At 38.0% G+C, this 11473-nt stretch overlaps 1 pseudogene; it reads right to left on the bottom strand.

Annotated features, from left to right (window-relative positions):
- Nucleotides 1-4869: 4869 nt before the first annotated feature.
- Nucleotides 4870-5469, bottom strand: LOC115744718 (annotated as a pseudogene).
- Nucleotides 5470-11473: the final 6004 nt, after the last annotated feature.

Genomic DNA, 11473 nt, shown 5'->3' with positions numbered 1-11473 from the left:
AATTTTCGGGTACGTCAATCCTAACACTCCTCCTTTATTCGTTATAATGAAAAAACTTATAAAGAAGAATTAGTTAAATTTATTTTCGTTGAACATTTATCATTTAGTTTTGGTGAAAGATTTGGTTTTAATCAATTTATACAAAATGCATGTGCTCCACAAGCAAAACTTGTTCTAAGAAATACACTTAAACGCGTAGTTTTTTTATCTTTATAAAAAAGGAAAAAAATATTTATAAAATTTTTTTATGAATTTTAATGGACGTGTCCATATAGATAGCGATATTTAGAGTGATGATTGGCAAACTCATTCATATATAGATATAACATGTCATTGGATAGATGATGATTAGAATATTCAAAAAAGAGTTATTGCATTTAGAGTTTTTCATGATAGACATATAGCAAATAATATTTATAGAATAATTAGGCAAATTTTAGAAGAATATTATTTGCTTAATAAAAATTTTTCAATTGATTTTGATAATGTCGAGGCAAATACCGCTTCAATTGCAGATTTAGAAAAGATTTGTAAACCCGCTTTTGGTGGATAATTTTTTCACGTTAGATGTGCTTATTATGTTTTAAATTATGTATATAAGATGGTTTAAAAACTCTTGATATTTTTCTCAACCCAATAAAAATAGCAATTCAATTTTTATGGAAATATCTCCAAATAATGAAAGAATAGTGCAGATTATGTAAAATTAATGGAAAAAGATCAAAATATTTTCAAAAGATGTTTCAAATCATTGGAGTTCTACTTACGAGTTGCTTAATGAATCTTTTGCATATAAAGATTTCTTAGGTGCATTTATTGGGGATAATATTACTCAAATTAATTTATACCCACACGAGTGGGATATTTGTAAAAAAAAAAAGATATTTTTAAAGTCTTTAATGATGCAACTTATAGTTTATCCGATATTTATTATCCTACTACGCATTTATTTTTAATAGAGTGTATTAATATTGTTGGAGTTTTTGAAGAAAATAAAAATTATGATAAATTATGCGAACAAAATGGCTACATTATTATAGCGAAATTCTTATTATTTATTTAGTTGCTTGTGTTTTTCATCCATGTTGTAAATTAGATGGTTTAGATGATTATTTGAATGCGTATTATGAATGTTTACATTTAATTGAAATGGTAAATGTTAGAGTTATACAAACAATGATTAAGCATACAATAGTAGAATTATATAATGAATTTTATAGTAAATATAATTTAGGTGATAGTGGATCTTCTCAACCTAGTGACATATAAAGTGGGGACCTAGGTAAAATTAGTAGATGGTACAAACTTCTGTTGAATAGGCAAAAAAAGCAAAAGGGAGCAATAGAAAATATTTCTAAAATAGAGAGCTATCTAACCATTTCTTTTGAGTTTGATGAATCCGAAGGCAACATAGATTTCACAATATTAGATTGGTAGAAGAGGCATTCAACCCAATACCCAATTCTCACTTTCACTGCAAAACAAGTTTTAGCAATGCCTTATTCAACGATTGCGATTGAACAAGTATTTAGCGTTGGAGGCAATATTTTGGATGAATGATGTTCAAGATTGGCTCCGGATTCGATAGAGGCTCAAGCTTGTGTCGATAATTGGACAAATGCTCAATATCAACAACAAGAGATAGATCACAACAATGAAGCCGAATTTTTCGATAATAAAGATACCATAGCCACGTGTACCGGTACCGGTACCGGAACGGTAGCGATGATTAACGATGAGTTAAGTATGGGATTATCAAAGGTAAAAGAACTACGTGAGCTTTGATTCTTCTATCCCCAAGAAGATATGTAAGCGTTTAATGATAATTCATTAAGTTCAAGCCCATTCTCCCTTCTTCTTTTTTTCCCTCCAAATTTGATTACAATTTATAATTTGATTACAATTTGTATTTGATAATTTATTATTTCATAATTTCATAATTCGTTATCTAAAAATTAAATTGAAAAACCGTAACCGGAACTGGAACATAAACCGGGGGTTCCATTTTTGGTTTTGAACAAGAACCGGGCTAAAAATCGGCCCGAAACTACCGATTCAAAATCGAAATCGGAACTACATCTTAAGGGCTTGGTTCCAATTCCCCCATGACCACGAACCGGAACTGCCCGGTTCCAGCCCTTGGCCATGCCTAGGTGCACGGCTTGAGCTCCAAAAGTTACCAAGAAAATATTAGGTGCTCCTAGAACGCTAGCACATCTCTCAATCAGTCTACTCAAAAATCGCCACGTGGCAAGTTGGATCTCACTTGTAAATTTTTTTTTCCTTTTCTCTCTCACCGTTAGTTTCTCTCTCCTCCCCTTCGTTACTTGCAGAATCTCTCTCTTCCTCCCTACTTCTCCTTTCTTTTCTCCTTCTTATTCTTAGTTCAAAGGAAAGAGAAAACGGAGGAAGGCACATACACTCACAACTTCTTTGCCTGCATTTCTCTCCGACCACATCATCAAACATCGGCGACACCATCAACTTCCAGGGCTGCCTCGCCCTCGTCCTCGCCTTCAGCCCCTTGCCTAGGTGAATAGGGTCGAGCTCTCGCCGGACCTCGCTAGGTCGGCCCTCGCCCGGGCCGCAAGGGTCGACGCCTCGTCATATTTAGTGAGGTCGACCCTCGTGGACCTCACTTGCCACGAGGGTCAACACCTCACCGGATCAGGTGAGGTCCACCCTCATCCAGGTGGTGAGGGTCGACGACTCGCCAAATCCAGCAAGGTGAACCCCGATCCGGATACGGTGTAGGCGGTTCTCGCCGAATCCGGCGATAGCGACCCTTGCCTATGGCCAGCCGTTGGCCATGGCTGTGGCGTGTATGTGTATGTGACAAGAAGGCTGTGAAGGTCGACACCTCACTAGATCCGACGAGGTTTGCTCTCATCCGGATACGGTGTGGGCGGTCCTCGCCGAATCCTACGATAGCGACCCTTGCCTGTGGCCAACCGTTGGCCATGGCGATGGCGTGCATGTGTATGTGACAAGAAGAAGAAGACGACAGTGAAAAGTGGAGACAGTAACAAGGGTGAGAGAGAGAGGGTAACAGGGATATAAAGTAACAATGAAGAAAACTCAACAGAAGGGGTAAATTAAGGTTAATGGTGGGACCCGGCTTGCGGCGTGGCTATTTTTGAGTGGATTGACTCGGAGATGTGCTGGCGCTCTAGAAGCATCTAATATTTTCTCTAAAGTTACCACCTTTCCCTGTCGATAAGACTGGCCCATTAGATCTCACCTTGCTACATCTGGTTTGCTTTTAGATGGCGAGCTCGAGCCTATTCACCACCCAAAGAAGAAAGGAAAAATAAAAGAAAAATAAGGTCATTAAGAGTCTCTTTAGTAATGTTTTTGTTCCAAAAAAGTTATTCTTATTAGAATCAATTTTTTTTTATTCCGTTCCCTAAATAAATTTTAGAGAATTAGAACGTATTTGGTAACTACATAAAATTTATATTCCCATAACAAAAACGCATATGGTAACTACACACAATTTGTGTTTTGAAAAATAATTTCTCTTCCCAAATTGTCACTCAAATCAAATAATTACATAATCACATTTGATGATTTTTCTCAGACCCCATAATTGCTATCTTCTTGCTCCATGATATATTTTTGGCCAAAATAGGGATGCTTCAGATTTATTCCTTGGAAGGATAATACGCTAAAATTATTACTTTTCCATACTTCTCTTGAGACTATGCATATGCCAGGGATGAAAGAGGTGACTACGATTATCTTTTATTGCTCAAAATAAATAAAACCCATCTCTACCACAAAGGTGACTTAGTTTTACCCTTAGATACATGCGGATCGTCACTAATGTAGCATGATGCTCGGGCAACAAATCAGGCATGGTTTACAAAAAATCGGAGGGCAAAATCGCCAAAAACAGGATTAGCTAGTAGAATGGACCCATTTCTTATTTTTTGAGATTTTTTTTGGAATTTTCTGGATTTTTTGGAATGATTTGTCCATGTGGGGGCAAAATCGTTATTTGGGAGAAATTGAAAGGAAAAATCACCAAAAATAGGATTGGCCAATTGAAATGACTCATCAACAAAATTTTGAGATTTTTTTGGAATTTTTTCTGATTTTTCTCAATTTTTTTATAATTTTTATGAATTTTCCATTTTTGGATTTTTAATCATTTTATGATTTTTTTTTATTAATTTCCGAAATTTTTATTAAAAAATTATTCGGACCGGGTTAGGTTGACCTTACACATGCCTCACGGGCACCCGACAAAAGTGAGAGAAGACTATCATTGCGTTTTTTATTCTCAAAGTTGTTCTTTTTTTGTTTTTTTTTTATATGTGCACTAGAAGCCCTAAAACTTGTTGCAAAAATGCAATTGAGTCTTAAAATTTGTAAAATGTGCAGTTAAGTCCTAAAATTTGTCAAATTAGTATAATCGAGTTCTTCCGTTAATACTATCAATTTGTCTCACGTAAAACACTGACGTAGCATTTTATAATTAATTTCTCTCTCTTATGTGGCATTTTTTTAAATTATTTTATTTTAAAATTTTGTCTAAATAATCAAAAACCAAGAAAAGGCTAAAAACTAATTTTAAAAAGAAAAAAACTAAAAAAGAAAAAGAGGAAGAACTATCGGGCAATAGGGCCTTGCCGGTGAGGATATGCCTTCGCCACTTATTGGTAGAAGAGCGACGGAGGTTACTGGCCCTAGCCGAGGACCAACCTTCGCCAACCCCAGGCAAGACCTCACCGGCCCAAGGCGAGGGTCGGCAAGCCTTGCCTATATCTAGGTTCATATGCAGCAAGAAACTTCAAATGAGATGTGCAAAAAGAGCACCCAATTCGGTTCCATTGTCTCATCTGTTACTAAATTTCCAAGGCCAAGTCATAACATCATTACCCTAAACTCGTCAAAATTGATGACGCTATCCCCATGGAGATTGAACTTGGCGATCATTGCCTTACGCTCATCGAGACTTCGGGACTTGCCGAGCCGACTTAGCATCTCCTTCAGGCTTTTGGGGGTGGGTGCACCCACTGCCATCTATCTCGTACATCTTGAACGCTTCCTCGGGTCCGCGGCCTTCTCCTCCGCCCGGCCACCCTTGATGAGCGCCACTAAGTCCTTGAACCGCAGCTGGCCATCACCGTCGTCGACCGCCGCCCGCACCAGCGAGATGTCGCCGCCGCCGATGGCGGCTACTTGTTGCCGCAGCTCGGCCGGGAAGATCTTGTCGTCTTTGTCGCCGTCGAAGTGGCTGAACACGCGCTCGTACTGCTCGTGCCTGTTCAAGGTTCTTAATGGCCTTATTTTTTTAATTTTTTTTTTGGTTGGATTTAATGTTCTTGTTTAGTTACAAAAGGGTTGGACATTTCGCTGCAAGATGGTTTCCGGGTTGCGAAACCTAGATCCGGGTTCATGTGCGGTGAGAAACTTGTCAAGTCGCCAAGGAAAGAGATGTACAAAAAGGCACCCAGAGGCCATATCCGGGCAAGCCGGGTGGTTGGCGACCACCGGCCACCCTCGGCCAAGGCCGGCGACCTCTGTCGGCTCCTCCGGCAATTGGGCGGTAGCGAGCCCCGCCCAGCTGCTCTTCCTTTTTTTTACATTTTTTTGCTTCTTAAAATTAATTTTTAGCCTTTTCTTGATTTTTTAATTATTAAAATAAGATTTGAAAAGGAAAATAATCGAAAACGCCACGTAGGAGAGAGAAATTAATTTTAAAATGACACGTCGGTATTTTCTATTAGATAAGTTGATGATGTTAACGAAATGACTTGATTGAATCAATTTGATAAGTTTTAGGACCCAATTGCATCTTTTGCATCTTTTAGGGCTCAATTGCACTTTCACGACAAGTTTTAGGACTTTTAGTAAACATATCCCTTTATTCTTATTCTTGGTCAAAAAGTGTTCCTACGAGTGGAATTAGAATTAGAATCATTTGTATTACCAAATATTTTCTGATTATTTTTTGTTCCGGGGAACAGAATCGGATGAACAGAAACATTACCAAATAGGCCTTGAGGAGCTAGAATCGAGGCATGGTTAACTTGCAAATGTGATACTATTACTCACAAATTTTCCGGTGGAACATTGCAAGGACACTTAGAGCGCGCATGATAACCATTTTATTTATGGAATCAATTTCTGGCTAGAAATAGATTTTTCTATTTCTAGTTTCCGGATGAGTTTTTTGGGAAAAAACACGTTTAATAACGACATGAAATTTTTTATTTTTGGAATAAAATTTCGCTTGATAACGGTTGAAATTTTATACTTCTGAAAAATTATTAACACAAAATCTTTTACGAAAAAATTCCACTTTATTTTTAATTTTTTTTAAATTTCTTTGACAAAATAATTTTTACTATTAGAAAATATTATTTATTATTTAAAAATAAAAAAATTATTTTTTTATTTTTTATTTCGGCGATGACGGTGATGGGCAACGAAGGTCCGCAATGGTTAGTGGTGGTTCGGCGACCGGAGGAGAGGAGCGATGGTCGATGGTGGTGGTTGGCGATAGCCAGCAGTGGGTAGCAGTGGCGGGAGGGGTTGGTGCCGCTTGGTTACGGGAGGTGGCGACGGTGGGCGGTGGTTGGCGGTGGGCGATGGAGGATAGTGGTCGGTGGCAAGGGGGGGTAGTGGAGGTCGGCGATGGGCAGCCACATCCAACGGTGGTGGTTGCGGCGGCGGCCGGCGATAGTTACTTTGGTAGGTAACAATTGGTGGCGAGGGTCGGCCGTGGGCGGGGGCGGCCGGTGGAGGGTGAGGGGCGGTGGTTGGCAGCGTTGGGTAGCGACCGACAAAGGAAAGGCGACAGAGAAAGTATGGCTAGGATTTGAGAAAAAACAAAGGATTTTGGTAGGTTATTTCTCATTTCCGTTTGAGCAGAGAAGTTACAATCTTTAGAAGTTACAATTTTTAACTTGTCATTTCTCTTTCAAATCTATTTCTAGAACAAAAATGTATTCTAGAAACAGAAAAATAGAATTGCATTACTAAATGAATTTTTATTCCAAACCTATTTCAGAAACACAATTGGAATAGAAACAGAAAAATAGAATGACTATCGTGCGGGCCCTTATATCCCCAATAAACTAATTGTTTTGCAAGTGTTTTTACACCGATAAACAAGGATGGTAAGGAAAGCATCAAGATGATATACCAAGTTTTAAAGGTAAAACAGTGGCCAGCACTTACATGGTTGTCATGCTTGAGAGGGAAAGAATACTTTGAGGCAGATTACCGGATAGTTGATGAAAAGAGACATCCCTGAAACGAAAAAGATGGCCAACGAGAAAAATGTTATATTGACTAACTAGGAGGTACTAGGGACTTTGTAATTGATGTTCAAAAGACTGAAAAAAGAAGGTATTTTTCTGGTTAATGAAATCTCTGAAGACTCCATCGACCTAATTTATGTATAAATGAATAATTGAATAAACGAGGATGAAGAACTTCTTCAACAAAAAAAAAAAAAAAAAAAAAGAACTTCTTCAACATCCTCGGTGAAGCAAAAATAATTTTCTATAGTCCACCGAAATAAGCATAGGTAAGAATGGGATCTCACAGGGTAGCAAGGGAAGATGCTTCAAGTACAAATTAAAAGTGAATGCTAACCAATCTTTTTTTTTTTTGTTTAAATTTTAAATCTTGTGATCCAACTTCTAATAACCTTAATTTGGTGTAAAATGCTTAAAATTTTTAATAATCGTAGTATATAGACATATAATCTTACATGAATTTTCTCTAATTTTTTTAAGTTTAAATTAAGAAAAAAAATTCTTTACTTTGTCTTGCTTGTTGTTGGCAAAGAAATGAAATATAACATGTCAGATTATTGTTTTTGAAGTTGTAGATTTAGGAAAATTTTCAAATAAGAGCAGGATGTGCTTTTATTTTCCAAATAAGAGCCAGAAGCGAATTTTATTTCAAATAAAGGTCTGAAGTGTTTTCTTTGTTTCAAAGAAGAGCCCGATCAAGGACATTTTCTTCATTTTATTTTTTTTTTTTTTTTTCCTTTTCCCGATTTTCTTTTCAGTTTTCTTTTTTTTTTCTTTGTTTCAAGCCGGCGAGGTCTACACGGTGACCCTCACGGCCATGAGGGTGCCTTGATCGTAGAGGCGGTGCCACTATCCTTGAGAGCACTTCTAGAGTGAGACCGTTGTGTGTGCGAGAAATACAACCAAGGCTTCCAGAGGGACCGGAGCTTGCAGATGCACCGACGAAGGCACAAGGTGCCGTCGAGGTGCCCTCACCGCCACGAGGACGGCGTTGTTGACACCTAAATTTTGACTAATCTTTGCATAAAAATTAGAACTAATTTTAGTTCTAAACAAAATTTATCTCACATATTTATTTGTTAGCATACATTGCATTGGCATATAATTGGACAAGCAGAACATTTGAGCTTAATTTAACGGGCATCTGGACTTGACATGGGGTGAAAAATGTAGCAAGAATATTTGGACTTGAAAGAAATATTTTCTCAAGGACTGTATTGCAAATACTTAGAACCTTAGGGACTGTATTGCAAATACCAAGAGAAGAGGATATGGAGAAGGGAAGATGATGAAGGGAAGGTGATGAAGAGAAGATGAAGAAGGGAAGATAAAGAAGGGAAGATGATGAAGGGAAGGTGATGAAGAGAAGATGAAGAAGGGAAGATAATGAATGGAAGGTGATGAAGAGAAGATGATGAAGAGAAGATGAAGAAGGGAAGATGATGAAGGGAAGATGATGAAGAAGAGATATAGAAGAGAGGATAGAGAAAGGAAGATGGTGAAAAGAAGATGAAGAAGAGAAGATGGAGAATGGAAGATGATGAAAAGAGGATGGAGAAATTTGGCTATAAAAGAGGGAGAGTTCTTGAGAATTGAGGAGGAGAAATTTGGTGATAGAGAATTTAGAGAGCTCTTGAGATGGGTTTTAGAGAGAAAATTTGAAGAGAGTTTGAGAGTATGAGAGTTTTGAAGCCCGGTGCTACCATCGCCAATTTTTGCACCAACCAACACAAGTCACAAGTTCATCCCCATCATTCAAGATAGTCGCAACAAAAGAAAGCTAAGTGATTTCCTAATTTCCTCTAAGTTCGGATACAAATTAGTCTAGATTTTCTACACTGATTTCTCTACGTTTTATGTTAAATAACAGCTGCATATCAACGATGAGACATCAATGGTACAAAAATAGAAGAAAAGCAAAAATGGAGAGAAGATCAACATCTAGATTGCATCGGTCTTGATGATTAATTTGCCAAAGCAATTTTCTCCACTAAAGCTAAGTCCTCTTACTTTCTCTAGCTTGGTTCAAATTAATCGCACTCAGTTTATTCTTTTCTTAATTTGCAGAGCCTCATGGAATTATAGCAAGATGAGAAAGAAGCATAAAGGAGAGATAGGACCACGAAACTTCTTGGTCTAACAAGTCACCGAACCGGTTCAATGGTCAAGACAAGCCCGGAGCAAAAGTTTGGTGCGATAGTTCAAAATGGGGAGTAATCTTAAACCTATTTCATCTCAATCTCATGTAATTTCTTTATTTTGAAAATAAACAAAAACTAAAAAAAAATCATAAGAAGAAAAACCCAAAAAAAACCACACCTTTGAACCTCAAGTAGAATCCATCAAAATTGCCAAATCGGACATTTCTTCGTGAAAATGGTACCGAAAGGGCGTTAGAGTAATCTAGCGTAACCAAGTTGCCGGACTCTTAATCTCTGGTTTGCAGAAATAAAATAGTTCTCTCGCTATTTTATTTAGGTTTCTAATCAACCTACCAAAAATGATTAGTGGCGGCTCCAAAAATGAAAAATCTTTTGCAAGATAATCACATGAACCATAAGTTGCGATTTGGTAGAGCTTGGGAGAGCTCGAACTAGGTTAATTAATCTAATTAATTAATCCCATAATCCATTAACCTAAAATTGGAAACTTGCTTTTTTTTAGGTCGCGACAACTTGGCGACTCCACCGGGGACGTAAAAAGGACTTAGGCCGGATAATTTCATGAAAAAGAAATCACTTGATTTGGCAAACTTTGGTTGAATTCTCATTCTTAGGTGTTAAATGTTTTTGCAGATTGGGAGTTATAAGGGGAGGAGTGATCGGCTAACCCTTTGTTTTGCGAGCTTGGTGAATTGAAATTGTGATTTAACTTTTGAATCATTGAAGCGGTGTTTGCCTTTAATTGTTGTGCATGATTTATCGTATTTCCACTACACTGCACACAACCTGTGACCGGACACGGGTCACTAATAGTTTTAAGATGGTATTTAGATGGTTCTTTAACCTTGGCGGTAAGGTTTCGCTAAAGGTTATCCCATCTAGATCCCGAAAATTTTTCCAAAAAAATGGCTTAATGGTCGTTCTCATGCACGTGAGGCTACGATGCATGAGAATTGCCCTTGTTGACCGAACTAAGCCGAAGTGATTGGACCCGACTAGTCATGACTATTGTACATGAGGTTGCGACTAGTCATGATGATTGCGCGCGAGGTTGCGACATGTCATTTCGTTCATCATTTCACTTTGCAAAAGCCTTTTGGATAGATAGAATAAGATTTAAACTCACAATTCATGCGCATGTCTTTGTGATTGACATTTTCTTCCCATGAGCGGTAATTTCTTGTCTCTTGTACCCTGTTATCTCATTTTTATTTTGGGCCGGTCCATGGTTTAGGTTGGTTGTTTAGAAGTCTCATTGTCTTATTTCCAATTTCGCACTTTGCTTTCATAGCTTTTACAATTTCATCAGTTTTCCTCAATTCTGATTTGGCTTATTCCTGTTGTGCGATTTTTACTAAATTCTACAATCGAGCTTTGAGTAAGTGCCAAACATGAAAGTTGTAGACCTATGTTTCAACTAATATCTTGCAAAATTTCAGAATTAAATTCATAATTTAAGATGGCCCTTCATTTTTTCAACAACATGCGGTTATAACAGTTTTCTGAACGTGATTTTTTTGGAAAGACACATTAAACTAATTTGATCCGTTCATTTCTAGTCCGATTGGCCAACATTAAAGTTGTTCATTATCTTCTCAACTACAAGCTTGTAAAATTTGGACATGTTTTGATCAACGTGCGAATTAATATGAATTTTTTCGTAAAAGCGGACAAACTGAAAATTGCCTGTTTCAATCCTTTGGTCGTATCTACTTTGTTCGTTTGAGTCTAGAGGGGCATCATGGGCCAGCTCGCTATTCTTGCTCCCTATACTCATTTTGGGTTTGTTACTGCGTACAGGTAATTTATCACGGATCCTCCACATATTACTCGATCGATTGCGAAGAGGATGGCCGACATCAACGCCACCGTCGGTGCTGCCCCGGACGAGAAACTTGGCTCATTGACCGAGCGCTTTGAAGGAATGATGTCCCGAAAGATGGAGGAAATGATGGCCGCCTTCACCGACAAACTTCAATCATCCACCTCCAGCCCGCCGCTAACCATTCCTACTCTAATTCCTCCTGCGGACAACTC

Source organism: Rhodamnia argentea, chromosome 8 (assembly GCF_020921035.1).
Source record: "Rhodamnia argentea isolate NSW1041297 chromosome 8, ASM2092103v1, whole genome shotgun sequence".
NCBI classification, from domain to species: domain Eukaryota; kingdom Viridiplantae; phylum Streptophyta; class Magnoliopsida; order Myrtales; family Myrtaceae; genus Rhodamnia; species Rhodamnia argentea.
The sequence above is the reverse complement of the archived record's forward strand: the minus strand, read 5'-3'. Positions and strand labels throughout refer to the sequence as shown.